The 15970-nt window shown below is 40.0% G+C and overlaps 1 protein-coding gene and 1 long non-coding RNA gene across 3 annotated transcripts in view; one reads left to right on the top strand and one right to left on the bottom strand.

Annotated features, from left to right (window-relative positions):
- Gm36631 overlaps positions 1–9644 on the bottom strand; it is a 102791-nt gene extending 93147 nt beyond the window's left edge. For both annotated transcript variants that reach the window (XR_878119.1, XR_386939.2), the window contains exon 1: positions 9200–9644. This is a non-coding gene — a long non-coding RNA (predicted gene, 36631). The remainder of the gene's footprint in view (positions 1–9199) is intronic.
- Positions 9645–13359: 3715 nt separating this feature from the next.
- Positions 13360–15970, top strand: part of Fgf13 (fibroblast growth factor 13) — a 523434-nt gene continuing 520823 nt past the window's right edge. Inside the window, exon 1 of the mRNA NM_001290414.1 lies at positions 13360–13547. The gene's annotated coding sequence lies outside the window, so the exon portion shown is untranslated. The remainder of the gene's footprint in view (positions 13548–15970) is intronic.

Below are 15970 nucleotides of genomic sequence, written 5' to 3'. Positions count from 1 at the left end.
GAAATAGCCTTTTTGTCTAGACAAAAGGGGGAGTCTGGGGGGTTAGTCTGGTACTGCTATGTATTCCAGTGCTAAATTCTGAACCCTCAAATCTGGTTGCCCCAAGATGAACGAATTCTCACATACACTGGACTTTGTTGTATAAACCTTGCTTACCAATTTCAATCTATTGGTTAATAGAACACTAGCGCCTGTGACTGGGCATTAGAGAAAGGCGGGACCTGAAAATCAAGTGAGGAGTCTCAGAAGAGAGACTGCACGGAGAAGGAGGAGACGGAGAAAGGAGGAGGCTGCCATGAAGCTGGATGGATCATGAGCACATGGCCAGGAGAAGTTGACCTTGCAGACAGGCTGATAGAATGGAAACAGCACAGATGAGACTTAAACAAGTAACATGGAGCCTGTGGATTAGATGTAAGCTACAATAACTCAGAACCTGCCCTAGATAGGCTTACAGCTTGTCAAATAAAATACCAGGTTTCTGTGTCATTTATCCAGGCTAACTAGAATATGTAATTCTTTTATAACATTGCAAATATCAGGAACTACTGTAGTAAAGTTACTGGTCTATAATGGAGGCATAGCTGTTACTGATTGTGTATTTATGATGGTGTCTAGGCATTGGGGTTTGGAATGATTTGAATTTTGTGTTATGGTATCTGGTCTTGTTTTTGTGTGTTTGTGGGTATGTTTTGTACCTTGGTGTCTGTGGCCCTCTCTGGTTCTTAGAAGGGACTGATAGCTGTCAAGTTGCCTGGTAAGAGAATGTTTCTAAGGTCCTGCCAGGTGTGACCACTGGGGGTTCAGGGTAGATGTGTTTTCTAGGTATTGGGGTCTGACAATTAGGGATAGGGATAGGGTAGAAGTGAAAGGACCAGGGACATCCACAGAAGGGAGGAAAGCAAGATGTTCCGCCAGGATCTGCTTAGTTCTCTGGGAATTGGGGGCAGAAAGGGAAAGGAGGCCACAACAACAACTAGTCTGTTGCACAGCTGGGGATGAGAACTGGGGATTTGACTTGGAGGAGAAACAGAAGAGTGGAGGTCTGAAGATTACTTACCTGCTTCCCTGACTGCTGTGACTGGCAGTTTTCCAGGAAATGAATTATTGGGTTTTTAAATTCCATCTTCGTTTCTGCTCAAGTCCTCTTCAGTTTTTCTATTTCTTTACTGAATTCTACCTTCATGTCCTGAATTGTCTTTATATTTTCCATTGGCCTTCAGTTTGTGGTTTTCTTTTTGAACATTACTTATGTGTTTATTCTCCCTAAGTTCTTTCTGCTCAATTTCATTGAGCTCCTCTCTCTCTCTCTCTCTCTCTCTCTCTCTCTCTCTCTCTCTCTCTCTCTCTCTCTGTGTGTGTGTGTGTGTGTGTGTGTGTGTGTGTGTGTGTGACACAGACACACATATTTTTGTGATGTATCTGAAGAACAAAGGAGGTTGGTGCAGAAGATAGCATATTCAAGTGGCTCAGGCATAGATGTTGAAATGGCTTGTGAGGAATGAAGTCTGGTGGACTGAGGAAACTGGGCTAGCATTCTGGAAATGTGTCATGATCCAAGACTGGAGTGTGGGGATTATTTCTCATTAGGTAGAAATATTGGCTATTGTGTGGGAGGATCCTACGGGTTGGGATGTAGGCAATGTAAATCCTGGTGGAAGTCTACAGGTTGGTTGTTGAGCAGGCAAGGGTGGCCAGACAAAGGCCAGACAACATTGAATGTTGGACCTAAATTAGGTATGATGGCTTGAGAAGGCTCCATGTATGGATAGGGTCTGGGATCCTCACCAGGGTAGAACTTGGAGAAAACTATGGGTCAGGAAAGACATTGGATATAGCATGTGTGAAACCTGTTTCTTCAAAAGTCTTTAAAGTCTTCTTTTTTATTCTCTTATCCATATTATAATTGCATTTTATACAATGGTCTCTTTATTATTTTTTTAACTAAAACATGATTATATCATTTTAATCTTCTCTTTTCTTCCTACAAACCCTCCCATATCCCTTCCCTCCAATCACTTCTACAGCCCTCAATTCCTCTCAAATTTATGTTCTTTCTGGATGGTCACACACATAGATACAAACTCACATATACACACACATACACATACACATGTATCAATATATAAATACTCTGTTGAGTTCATACAGTGTAACATGTGGTATGATTTCAAGGGTTACCACTTTGTACTGGACCACCAATTAGGGGCTCTGAGAGAAGCTAATAATCCCTCTCTCAGCAGTTTTTCATTGCTTGTTTTTTGTTTTTGTTTTTGTTTTTGTTTTTCAAGGGTGGGACCCTGAGAGTTTCCTCTTCCACATTAGCATGACTGTTGATATGATTATTGTTCAGCCATACTGTTGAAGTATCATGTGTGTAGCCTCCCTGTCATTTCTAAGAGACAAATTCTCATAGCAGACTTCTTGATCCTTTGATGCTTCTAATCTCCCGGTCCTTTCATTTATGCTGTTCCAGGAGCCTTAGATATAAGAGTTGTGTTGAACATGTATCTTTTGAGAGTTGGTCCCTCCACAATCCATTTATCTCTGTCTTATGACCAGCTGTGGTTTTCTGTAGTAGTCTGTATGTGGTATAGAGAGTAGAGAGCAACACTCAACTTTAAGTATAAGGATAAGATTTAGAATGCAGTTGGGAATTATACCAGTTTGGCAAGATGTTGGTTGTAGGTTCTTTTCATGGCATCACTATCCCAGGCAGTTGGCTGAGTGTCTAATACCATATTGATTTCCTTTCTAATGAGTAGGCCTTATGCCCAACTAGACACTTGTTGGTTACCCCCAAGATATGACTGCCACTGTAGTAGTGTCTTTAGAGGTATCTTGCCTTTCTGGCCATTGTTACAGGTCATAGGTATCACAGATGGATAGGGCTCCTGATTGCTTCCTTCCCTTGTCAGTGAATCTAATATTTTCTTGTACTATAAAAGCTACCTGGAGGAAGGAAGTTTTCATGTTAGATCTAGTTCAAATGATCTGAGTCCCGTGTCCTAAGTGTGTGATTTCTTCAGTAATAAGGACTTTGCCTCAATCTCTGAGAGGTGACAAAGAGCAACAACAGTGGCCTATCTTTTTCTGAGAGTCATTTGAATTACCCTGATCATCCACTCAAATGGAGGTTTCTCATGCCTTGATACTAAAGTTTTTGTTCCATAATCTATGGCTATTCTGGAGAGCATTGTCAGCCAAAGGCATAACTTAATTTTGGGTGTGTGTGTGAGAGAGAGAGAGAGGGGGGGGTGGAATTTAGGTAAATATAAGGTAATACAATTACTTTGTTGGGGCTTTGTCAAACATCCTTGTTATTTGTTCTGCCTTCCTCCCTAATTTGTGGGTTATTTATGTTTTTAAAAGATGACATGAAGGTATGGAGCTGAAGGTGTGGAGCTGAGGGGTAAATATATAAAAATAGAGCAGGAGGAATGGGGTGAATAACATGAAAATATATTGCATGAAATTCTCAAGGAATTGATAAAAAATATTACATTAAAATTTTAAGCTGGGTATGGTCGTGCCCAGTTTTAATTCTTGCATGTGGGACACAGAAGCAGGCAGATTGTTGTCAGTTTGAAGACAGCCTGATTGACATAAGTTAATTCCAGACCAGCCAGGGCTACATACTGATACATTGTCCAAAAAAAAATTAAATTAAAAAAAGACTAATGGCTTCATCAGTCTAACAAGACTCGATTCTAGAAATCATTGTTTGAGAGTTTTGTATACAAATAGGGTATATTTTAATCCAGTTCATCTCTAAGTGCATCCATTCTGAGGACTCTCACCACCCCTCCCACTTACCACTTTTCCTTCCCAACTTCATGAACTCTGTTTTAAAAAGATTTATTTCTTTTTCTTTTATGTGTATGAGTGTTTTGTGTGTATGTCTGACTGGGAACCATGTGCATGAAGTGCCTGCAGAGGCCAGAAAAGGCTATTGGATCCTCTGGGACTAGAATTAGCTACCATGTAGGTGCTGGAACTGAATCTCCATCTTCTGCATGAACAACAAGTGTTAGAGCTGAGCCATCTTCCAATACATTCATTTACCCTTTTTTTTTCTTTTAAAACCCATTCAATCCAACTAATGCTACCAATATGTACATAGTTTTAGGGCCATCTTCTGACACATGGGCACTGCCAGGGGGCATATTACATGAAGCTTGACTCTGTCTCTTAGCAGCCAGCAGTTTCTAATTGTTCTTCAGCTATGGGTATGAACTTTGTGAACCCCTCTCCCACGCACTGCTGCTCTAATCAATTCTGGAACTTTTACTGGAATAATTGGGAAAGAGGTTTCTTCCCACTAAATATATATTTATTAAATTATCAGGGCCATGCTCATCTTTGTAGAAGAACCAGCTGTGCTATTAAAGTTTGGGTTTTCTCACTTACAATCAAAAATCCTAAAAATATGTTTTGAGATAGAAAGCCCTTACTTCTTCCTCATCAACCATTAATTCTCTAAAAGCAACCTCTTTGTAAGGTTACCCTAAGTGCAGGGGCAGGTCATGGCCTGAAGGACTTAAGCTGCTTTGACACTGGTTTGCTGTCTTTACTCCTCCTCTTCCTCCTTCATTGAATTCTTCCAATAAAACTTCTGCTTTACTCCTGTGTGAATCCCCTTAACCTGGTGCTTCTATCACTAGCATTGCCAATGCTGTTGCTGATCCAGGCTTCTGGAATGAAGGGACACTATTTCCTTTGTAAATTTCATTTTCCCAGATGACAATCTCTTTGTCTATCCAGGGCACTTCCTTTGATTAAATTACTTTGGACTAAATATCATATGGCTTTTAAAAGACTAGAGTCCATGATTTATTATACTTGGCACTTTGTAATTTCACACACAGACACACTGTGTATGCACACACACACACACACACACACACACACACTATATGTGTGTCAGCAAATGAGTAAAAGTTATTTAGATAGCTTCATATAGAATTTAAAGAGCTATAGAAAAATGCTACTATTTCCTGTGTTTAATTATGATGAATAGTATCTTTCATTGTCTTCTTGGTATGTCCTTTCTTTGTGTCATGGCATATACTAGTGCTATAGTCACTGAAAAGTGAAGAGTGAAAACAGTGAACCAAAAGAACAGTCCCAGATGCACATGGATGAAATAGCTTGCTGAGTGACTTAGACATGGTACTTCATTTTTCATTCTTTAGCCCACATAGGTGTCACCTCTTTCATTTCCTGTCTTTATCACATGGCTTTATAAAGAACAAATGAATTCATGCTTGGAAAGTACATCACAAGGCTCTCCCAGAACAAATAGGAAATGGTAGTGACCTGTGGTTGTTCTTAGGACTGTCAGACTGATGCAAGCTTCTTGTCGCTGTCACCGTGCTTAAGGGGTGAACTCATTCCTCAAAAAAAAAAAAAAAAAAAAAAAAAAAAAAAAAAAAAAAAATCAAGAAGCGAGTTGGAACTCATTCCACAAGAAACTCCTCAAGAATAGAGCTCACAGAAAACCCAGATACCAGACACGGGCAACAAGAAAAGCAACAAAGAATGGAGCACTGTGACTCCCCTGCTTGCTTGTTTACTTGGCCTAAAGATTATAGTCCTGCTCAACAAGAACTGAATATCTACCAGATGCCAAACTAATCTCATTATCTTTCTTCTCTTTCTAAGTATATTTCTCCTAGCGTCTATCTCTGCAGTTAAGCTACTGTGACCAGAATCCTACTAATCAGCCCTGACTTCTTCACTTGTCATATTTATTCTATCACCTTGATTTAGTTTGCATATGAAATCGTCCCCCTACTGGCTTATGTGATGAATTCTTGGTGTTATTTCAGGTGGCCACAGAAGCTTCATGAGTAACTAGTGTACTAGGTGATAGGTATTTTGGACTATCACAGTCCCTTTTCTTACCTCTGTCTCTCTGCTTTAATGTGAACCACTCCCCTCTGTCACATGGTCCTGATACCTTGATCTTCCCAGTCAAGTGTGTCTATGCAAGCATTGACTGAAGTCTCTGAAACTGGGAATGAAGACATATCATTTTTGTCTCATAAGTTGTTCCTACTGAGTATTTGTTCACAGAGGTGATAAAAGTATTGATAAATACATCAGCTTTTGCAGACTACTATTGTTCTTTTTTTACTGATTTGTGTGTGTGTGTATACATGTGAGTGCAGGTACCCATAGAAGCCAGAAGAAAATACAGATTTCCTGGAGCTAGAGACATATTCATCATGACCTGCCCAACGTGAATACTGGGAAGCAATCTCCAGTCTTTTGAAAGAGTAGCAAGCACTCTTGGCTGCTAAACCATCACTCCAGCACCTCAAATGCCCTGTTAAGTTTGATTCAATTTTCTGTAATAGGTGGCCAGTTAGGCCCTTACTTCTGTTCCTAAATCTACCAGTGCAGTTCCATAATATTGCCAGCAATATGTTTCAAAATGCAAATCTTAACATTCACACCTCCAGCTTAGAACACTTAAATGACTTGCAGTTGCTTCAGGGGATAATGTTCTAATTCCTTAATGTGACCCATAAGGCCATGTGTAGTCTGTTCCCTCTCTGTCCTTATAACATAATGTCAGGCTGTGTTCTCAGCTCTGTGTATTGTAATCACATTAACTTTTTTTCCATATCTTTTCCGATTTCAGAGCCTTACGTTTACTTGAGAGACATCTCCAAACCCTCACTCCTCTGTGATCAAATTCCTGTCATTTCTATCCTCAATTTCTCTTCCTATCATTTTATTTAGAGACTCTTTTTGTACGAATGATCAGATTAAGGATCCCTCCCTCTCCTTCTCCCCCTCCCCCTCCCTCTCCCCCTCCCTCCTGCTCTCCCTCTTTCCTATGTCTACCCCTCTGCCTCCCCCTCTGCCTCTCCATCTCCCTCTCTCTCATCTCCTTAACAGTCCCTTAGAGATCCTTTTCAGCATTTTAAAAGTGGAATCAAATGAAATGCTCACTTAGCTGATACTTTCCACCCACAGCCCTCCCCATCTCAAGTCTCACCTTAGTTTTCCCTTGTCTGAGTTTGTGGGTTTGGGTTATGGTGTAGTAGGGGCTTGGCACAGAACTGGGGTACACTGACCTAATTAAATCTTACTAGGTGACTAAAGCATACAACTTCTATTCCCTCTGCTACTGTAGCTCTGAAGCTGAGGGAGAGTACCATAGAAATCTATTGAACCCAAAGAATACATTCTTTGCCTTGGGTCTTCTACTTCTATCCCAATTCAGGCCATTACTATCTCTCTTATACAGCTGCCATTTAGCAAGTATACTGTGCCCACTAGAGCCAGCGCTTTCATCCCACTACCATACTTATGCTTATGCTGTTCATCCCACTCAGAATGCCCTTTTCTGGTATGGCATCCCATTTTCACTCATTTCTGAAGACATGTCTTACCCGATAACCTTTGATTTTACTCAAATGTTATTTGTTTCATTCTGATCTCCACTTACAGTTTTTCAATACTTACTTCTGTTTTCTCAGTACTTTGGATTCCATAGTTTAGCTATAGATGGATATGCTATCTCCACAACCAGCTTGTATTAGGACAGTATTTGTAAAAGGCTATCATTATAACCATATGGTGCTCTATAAGGTGTTTGCTACATCAAAGTGACTATTTGTGGGGTGAATATTTTCTCCAAAATTTATCCTGAATCTTAGTTTCATCACACTCTTAGGTACTAGAGGGTAGAATTTCAACACAGGAGATATATGTGTGCACACATGCACATGTGTGCATGTGTGTACATATGGGATGGAATGAATACAAAGAACAACATGTGTAGGAACTCAGTGGCTTCTTTTTTGATTGTTGATATTGCCAGTTTACCATGTGGTTTTGGGCGGTCACTTGCAGTCTCTAAGACTCAGTTTCCCTGCCTTAGAGTCTAAAGCCACTTCCAGTCCATCAAATATTAATCACTTGGTAAGTTCATGATATTGAGAGAAATGATACCAGATCCCACATCAGTCAAGGCTACTCCTATAATTATTTTGTCAGGGTGCTAGCTGACATTTGTTTGTACCCATACCACCAATTTTGTCATCTTAGGTTCCCTAACTGTTGTAGCTCACAGCCAATGATTGTTCATAAAATGTTACAGGAAATGGAAAAATCTTTGAGAGTAGGTACAATATGGTTTCTCTTCTTAAAAGCCACAACAAGGTGGGTAGAGGAATGTGTCAGTGGTCAGTGGCTAAGAACAGGTACTGAAGAGACCCTACTTTAGTTCCTAGCATTCGTGTCTGGGGCCTCACAACTGCCTGTAACTGTAGCTCTAGGAGATCCAATGCACTCTTTTAGCCTCTGAGGACACTGAATGCAGATGTACAAACTATGTTCTCACATGCATACACATACTTATAAATAGAAATGAGTCTTGGAGCAAGAAAGATGCCAAAGTGGTTAAGAGTGCTTTTTGCTCTCCTATAGGACCTAAGTATAATTCCCCAAACAGAAATGACAGTTCACAACTGTCTGTGACTCTATTTTCTGAGGAGCTGACACCCTCTTCTAGCCTTTGCAGGCACCAGGCATGCATATGGTAGAGAGACACAAGCACACATAAAACAAACAAAATATGTAATTTTTAAAAATAAACAAAGATATAAATCTATTAAGGAAAATTTCAAGTACATGAAAAATTAAAGAGCAAAGTACAAAACACTTGTGTTTATTATTGGGAAACAGCAGTCATTGACTGAAGGGGCACTTCTGTTTCATGTGTTCATTTATCTATTCCCTTCAATCTCAGCAATCATATCATTTCACCTATAACTACTGGGTCTGTGTCTTTAAATGGTAAAATAATTTTAACATGGTAGTTTTATCACATCTAAAAATTAATAGTTCCTTCACTATTAAATAAATAGCAACAGTAAAATTATCCCTTTTATTTCATATATATGCTCTTGCATTTGGTGTGGTTGATTCATGAGCCAAACAGGATCCACACATTGTAGGTATCTGATCCATTTCCCAAGTCTTTTATAATTAAGGATTTCTCCATTTCTATTCTGTTTCCTTGGCATTTATTTGTTTAAAGCACTGGACAGGTTAACATACTCAGTTACGGGTGAGAAGCCCAAAAGGATCATCAGATTTCTATGAGGTAAATGGGAATGAACAAGTGAGCAAAGAAACACAGCCCCATCCTCCTAGCACAGTGCTAATGGGATCTGCTTACCAGCTCTCCACTCATGGTCCATCCCTGAAGGAGTCTCTTTGCATTGATCCCTCAGTCTCCTGGTCTGCAAAGTGGAACTGCTAGTAGCTGCCTTCTGCTCCAATTCCCAGGGAGGCTGTGACAAAGGCTGGGATTTTAAAAAAAAAATAAGCCTAAACCAGCTTTCAGCAATTGATGCTATAAATAACAGAGGAGGGATTCTATTATTAAATGTCCTTTGTTCCTAGAAGCTTCAGACAGAATGAGAAGGTTGAGAAGTAAGAGCCTGTTTTGCTTTGTTCTTGTGATACTGCTTCCATGAAGGTGGTAACAAACAGGCAGGGCCAAGAGGCATGCTCTGGGCTGGGGAGTACTGGAATCTGGGATCCCTTTAAACAAGCCAGCCTAGCTCTGGCCAGAGCAGGCTTGTAATATATCCTATTCCAGCCTGGCAAAAAATAGAATAGCCAGGAGACCGCGAGGACTGAGACAACTGTTCCTGTTTTGAAAGCTGCGGAAGGATGTGGCTGCAGGTGGGGTTGAATGACTGTTTCTCGCAGTAAAGCCCAACCAGGAAACTGTAGGCCCCATGGTAGGCAACTGAGATTTGGACCAGACTCTTCACAGGCTCCCGTGGCCCTAGTGTCTGGTGAAAACACTGGTAAAAAATGAAAACCATTTTGCCAGGAGATGTTATTCCTGTTTGCGATTCAATTTATTGTCACTTTAAACAGATGAGAGAAGCTCTGACAAGTGGCCAGGAATTGCTACAGAGGAGCTAATAGCCAATAGGTCAAATTTCAGGCTTCTCAGGTTTGGAGAGAAATTCTCCATGAAGCTGCAGCCTTTCCCTGTTGCTTTGGATTGTGTTATGAACCAGGAAAGAAAGAAAAAGTGGGGGTGGGGGGGTGTGGAGAATTGCCTTTTGGGTCGTTTTCACCTATTCAGCACTCCTGCAGCGGCTCTTCAGGAGGCCCCACAGCAGGGCCCCTCACAGCAGGGCCCCCCACAGCAGGGCCTCCTGTACTATGTATTTTCTCTCTATTAACTCCCCGCACCACCCGCACACATCCACACTTTCCAAATGGTGGCACCAGTTGAGGCAAAGTGTTTCTGTTCTGGAATATGCTGGGCATGCCCACAGGGTGTGTGCCCTGGGAATGCCTACAGGGTGTGTGTCCTGGGAATTACAAAAACAACAGCATCCAGGAGTTTGCAAAATGAACAAATCACTAGGAATTTAAAAAATAAATTTAAAAGTAATGAGGACCTAGACGTTCCCATATGTGAAGTGGGAAGTTTGAAAGTTTCAGCCTTTTCTGAGCTTTCTGTGTACCCAAAAGAGTTTATTTTGGAAATGGAATAAGTACGATTTTTTTCCCTCATCAACTCAAAAGTGGTTGAACTGATTTAGCTCAAACTATAAAAAGATAAAAACCAAATGTGCCCTGGGACAAGATTTCGCCAGGGAACTGAATGGAAGCAACTTGAGGGGCAAGATCATGAAAACCTAAAGCCTTGAGACCATAAATCCATGCATGAGCTCTTCTCTCATAATAAGTACTCAGACTGACGTAGAGCTTCAGCCAAGCTCTAGCTCTTTTCCCCTGAAAAAGAGATGAATCTACCATTGTAAACGTAGTTAAAGAGAACTAAGAAAGAAACAGAGTAGTGTTTATAACTAACTCCCCGAACTACAGGTTATAGTAGTCATTGTAGAATTTATAAAATTGAAGATGATCTGGGATTTATGTTCTTTTCTACCAAATGCTCCAGATCAATATTTTTAAGTGAATTAGTTCTGTGAGAAACAGGAAGATTACTGGAAGTTTTTATGAACCTGATATTAGTTTTCTAAACATTTTCATTTTCTTTTATTACAGGTTATCTACTCTCTTTTTAAAAATAGATTTATTTTGGGGAGGTGCTGCGCAAGCGCGTGCCCCTAAGGCCAGAGGAACTGGATATCTGTGCAACTGGAAATGCAGGTGGTTTGCAAGGCACCTGACATGGATGCTGGGAATAGAAGTTCGGTCCTCTGCAAGAGCAGAATATGCTGTTAACGTTTGAGCCATCTCTCCAGCCCTTATCTTTTATATATAAAGCTATCGTTACATTTGTGTAACTAATGACTTTAACCTTGTAAATGATCCATTAGAGAGAGAAGTGGTCGCAAGTTATGAAGAACACATACTTTGGAGTCAGCCATAAATCCATGCATGAGCTCTTCTCTCATAATAAGTACTCAGACTGACATAGAGCTTCAGCCAAGCTCTAGCTCTTTTCCCCTGAAAAAGAGAGATGAATCTACCATTGTAAACGTAGTTAAAGAGAACTAAGAAAGAAACAGAGTAGTGTTTATAACTAACTCCCCGAACTACAGGTTATAGTAGTCATTGTAGAATTTATAAAATTGAAGATGATCTGGGATTTATGTTCTTTTTTACCAAATGCTCCAGATCAATATTTTTAAGTGAATTAGTTCTGTGAGAAACAGGAAGATTACTGGAAGTTTTTATGAACCTGATATTAGTTTTCTAAACATTTTCATTTTCTTTTATTACAGGTTATCTACTCTCTTTTTAAAAATAGATTTATTTTGGGGGGGGGGTGCTGCGCAAGCGCGTGCCCCTAAGGCCAGAGGAACTGGATATCTGTGGAACTGGAAATGCAGGTGGTTTGCAAGGCACCTGACATGGATGCTGGGAATAGAAGTTCGGTCCTCTGCAAGAGCAGAATATGCTGTTAACGTTTGAGCCATCTCTCCAGCCCTTATCTTTTATATATAAAGCTATCGTTACATTTGTGTAACTAATGACTTTAACCTTGTAAATGATCCATTAGAGAGAGAAGTGGTCGCAAGTTATGAAGAACACATACTTTGGAGTCAGCCATAAATCCATGCATGAGCTCTTCTCTTATAATAAGTACTCAGACTGACGTAGAGCTTCAGCCAAGCTCTAGCTCTTTTCCCCTGAAAAAGAGAGATGAATCTACCATTGTAAACGTAGTTAAAGAGAACTAAGAAAGAAACAGAGTAGTGTTTAATAACTAACTCCCTGAACTACAGGTTATAGTAGTCATTGTAGAATTTATAAAATTGAAGATGATCTGGGATTTATGTTCTTTTCTACCAAATGCTCCAGATCAATATTTTTAAGTGAATTAGTTCTGTGAGAAACAGGAAGAAATCCATTGTATGCGGTGCACACACATAGAAAAAACAGGAGTTTTCGAGATGTCACCCTTATTGCAAGCAATGCATTATTTTCTATTCTTGATTCTGTTTTATTGGATTCTGTTCTAACCATTTTCTTTCTTTTCATTTTTAAGTGTGGATGGCAGCCTACTGAATAGATTGCATTACTGTCTAATGGGTCACAGCCCACACTTTGTAAACCACTTACCTAGATGAATCTGAGAAGGCAATTAGCACTCTCAGGAGCCCAGAGAGCTGTCTACTTCTGAATTAACACCTGTGGCCAAAGTCTGAAGCCAAAAAAAAAATTCTCTGAATTTTCCTCTCCACTAAAATGACCCCTTAGAACAATGAATGACAGCTACAAAGTGACTAGACACAAATTCTTCTCATCCTTTCATCCCTGGCTTGGCACAAGGGCGATGCCAGTCTTAAGTCTGACCAAGGTGTGGGTTTAATCTGCAGAACCTGCTGAACGCTTGTGTGCCTGTGTTGTTTATGGGAGCTAGAAAAGAAAGTGAAAGGGCTGCCAGTTTCTCCATTTTCCCCCTCTGAAGTCACCTATGTATCACGTTTCTGCCGTAATGCAGGGGAAAGCCCACTACCAGTACAGCAACACTTTCCTTTCCAAAGGATTCTCCTCCTCTGGAGAGAGTGAGAAAGTGAGACAGGGCCATCTCACCAAAATCTGTGAGCTTTGCTCCACCTCGCCGCTTTGGTGCCTTCGCCTTGACAGAGCCTTGGTCGAGTAAGATGATCTGCCCACAGCTGGTCTCCTACACTTAGAACAAATTGGAAGCAGGAGAACTTGGGGAAGGAATTTGGTTTCACTAAAAATAGCTGCAATATAGACCCTGTGACTTACCACTCCTCAGAACAGTCGGATATGAACAGAGCAGGGTCCACTGGCCACTGAAAATCTTCTGCATTTGTTTTTCTTGCTTGAAGCCCTTAAAGCCAAGGGGAACTTTAGGACTTGAGGGTACTTTGGCCCTGATGCAGACTCTTGGAAACCTCAGAAACGCATGGTGACGATATGACCAAGAATCTTCCTGGCCTCAGGAGTGCATGACCGTTGGCACTGATAGAATCCAGGCCCTTTAAGCTTTGGTTCATGGTGGGACCTTCTTTGCTCCTCACCACCAGGCCCGTTGCATCTCCACTTCTAAGGTAGGTGAAATCAAAATCATCCGGGGAAATGCTTCAGGAATTGGGGTCCTGTTGTGTGACACAGGCCCAGGTTTCCTCTGTCTGGGACAGGGAGACAAATGTCAGGGCAGGACAGAACCTACAAATGAAAGTCTGTGCTCCTAAAACACCCACAAAGCCATGATAGCATGTGGGAATTAGCTCTTTTCATTTCACCTTCCCACCACAAAAGCAAATGATTAGTCAGCAAGAAAACACTTAAACTGATCAACTTAACTTTCTCTCAATGTCTGTACCCAGATCTGCTTATTCCGACTACTTACATTGTCTCTCTTCTCCCACTACTGGGTGAATTTGAATTTGTCCTAGGACATTGTTTATCTATAGTCACCTTTTCTGCTATGTAACAACGAAATATAATCTAGAGTAGACCAAAAATGGATCCCTATAGTTCAAGTCTGTAGGAAAGATCCATTCGAACTAAGATTCGCAAAATACTTGATTGGATTATATTTCCTTCCTGAAATGCTGCAGTTAAGACAGATTTCTAGTTTCTAGACTGTTCAGAGCAATGGGCCTTGAGGAAGGAGTGGGAACTGAAGGGGAACTGGGAATTTTTGGATGAGAGGTTAGGATCCACTGGGAAAAAAATTATCAGTTTCGCTAATAAAAGGCTCAGGTTGGCATTTCAGCATTTTGCTAAGCAAACTCCTCGGCTAGATCCTTACTTGCCAACAATGATGTTTTCATAGAAATGAAGATATGCTTTTATAAGTGTTACACTTTCTTTAAATGAAAATGACACTCTTAAAATACCACGAATCTTGTGTCAAAAACCCTCCTGACTCAGAATTGCCTTTGTTTACTTTTACAAACAAATTAGACAAATACTTAAACATTGTATGTGTCCTCTCCACATCTATTCATTTTGCCTTCTATCTTTAAGATAGACACATGTGTCCAAATAACAAATATGAAATTTTGAACTCACAAAAATCATCCTAAATGTTATATAATCTGATCCTCATTAAAGCATGAGTCTCAATAAATGACTATCTAGTCTACCTGTGCTAGTGCTTCTCCTTTTCCTGCAACCTCAAAATGACCACATTATCCAGGTTCAGCCTTCTGCTCAGTATCACATCTTACTAACACTTTTTACTTTCATTCAGTATCATCTTGAGGCTCATTTCCTGTGTTGTAAGACTAAGTGAAACTTGAACATTCATAGTTATTTTTCCCTTGTTACTTTTAGTGCAGCCATATGGCATTACTACCACTAGGCACAAAATCATGTAGTATTTTATTAAAGTTGTCAAGGGTTTGCATTTACCATAGGTATGTATTTTATGGAAATGCTATGGAGAACATAAATTCCTTTTCTTTCCCTGAACAAGGAGATTTACTGCAAGTTACTTACAAATATTGCCCTTATGCCTAGTACTTTGACCAAGTGCATCTAATAATCAAAGTCCTATGTACAAAACCAACGTTTCACAAATGTATCCATCAGTAAAGAAATGGGTCCCCAATTCAAACATTAACAATTACCAGGCTGACTGTTCAGAAATCACCTGGGAAAAATCTGGGCTACATCCCTGGAAATTTTGACTCAGAAGTTCTGGGGTAGTGCTCTGGAAGTGAAATTTTCAGCAAGCAACCCTGGTAATTCTGATGCAACACTCGATTTGGGAAGCTCTGGAAAGGTACAGTTCTACTATGATTGTCTTGTTTGTTTAAATGTATCAATGATTTCCATTGTTTTAGAATCAAGGTAAAGTTCCTTACCTTGGTATTTGTAGAAGCCCTTTCTTACTTTTGCAATCTTGTTTGTTATCATTGTCTTTACTAACTCTAAAAGGCCTATCAAATTGAGTTAGATACTGCTTTCCATTCTGCTTCCATGCCTGGTCTGTTTCGCCCTGCTATTGCCTTTGATTCCTGTGTCTTTTCTCACTTCTCTGCATCCCCATATATGTACGTCATTTCTTATGGTCTATACTGTAGTATATATAAGAGTGATATGGAGGACTTTTTTAAACATGCTAACTCTTAGATCTCATTTCTTGGAATTCTGAGTTAGTAGAGTTGGAGTTTTTAAATACCCCAGGGAATCTGATATTGACCTCATGTTCAGAAACACGGAATCTAACTCAAACACCATCTCTTTACCAGATCAGAAAGCAAAATATTGCATTTTTTCTCATTTGTGGTTGCTAAATTTATTCAGCTACATAATATATTTATATGCAATGGAAGTAGAGGGAAGGCTGTCTGTGGAGATAAAGAGGAATCATGGGAAGAGGAGAAGATGGGAGGGTGGGAAATAAATATAGTCATAACACTTCATAAGCTTCTATGAAAATATCTTTATGAAATCTATCACTATGTAAAATAAATAAAATAAAGGTAATAGAAATTCAATGTAAAAAGTATAAGTTTAA

This window comes from Mus musculus, chromosome X (assembly GCF_000001635.26).
Source record: "Mus musculus strain C57BL/6J chromosome X, GRCm38.p6 C57BL/6J".
Classification (NCBI taxonomy): Eukaryota; Metazoa; Chordata; class Mammalia; order Rodentia; family Muridae; genus Mus; species Mus musculus.
The sequence above is the reverse complement of the archived record's forward strand: the minus strand, read 5'-3'. Positions and strand labels throughout refer to the sequence as shown.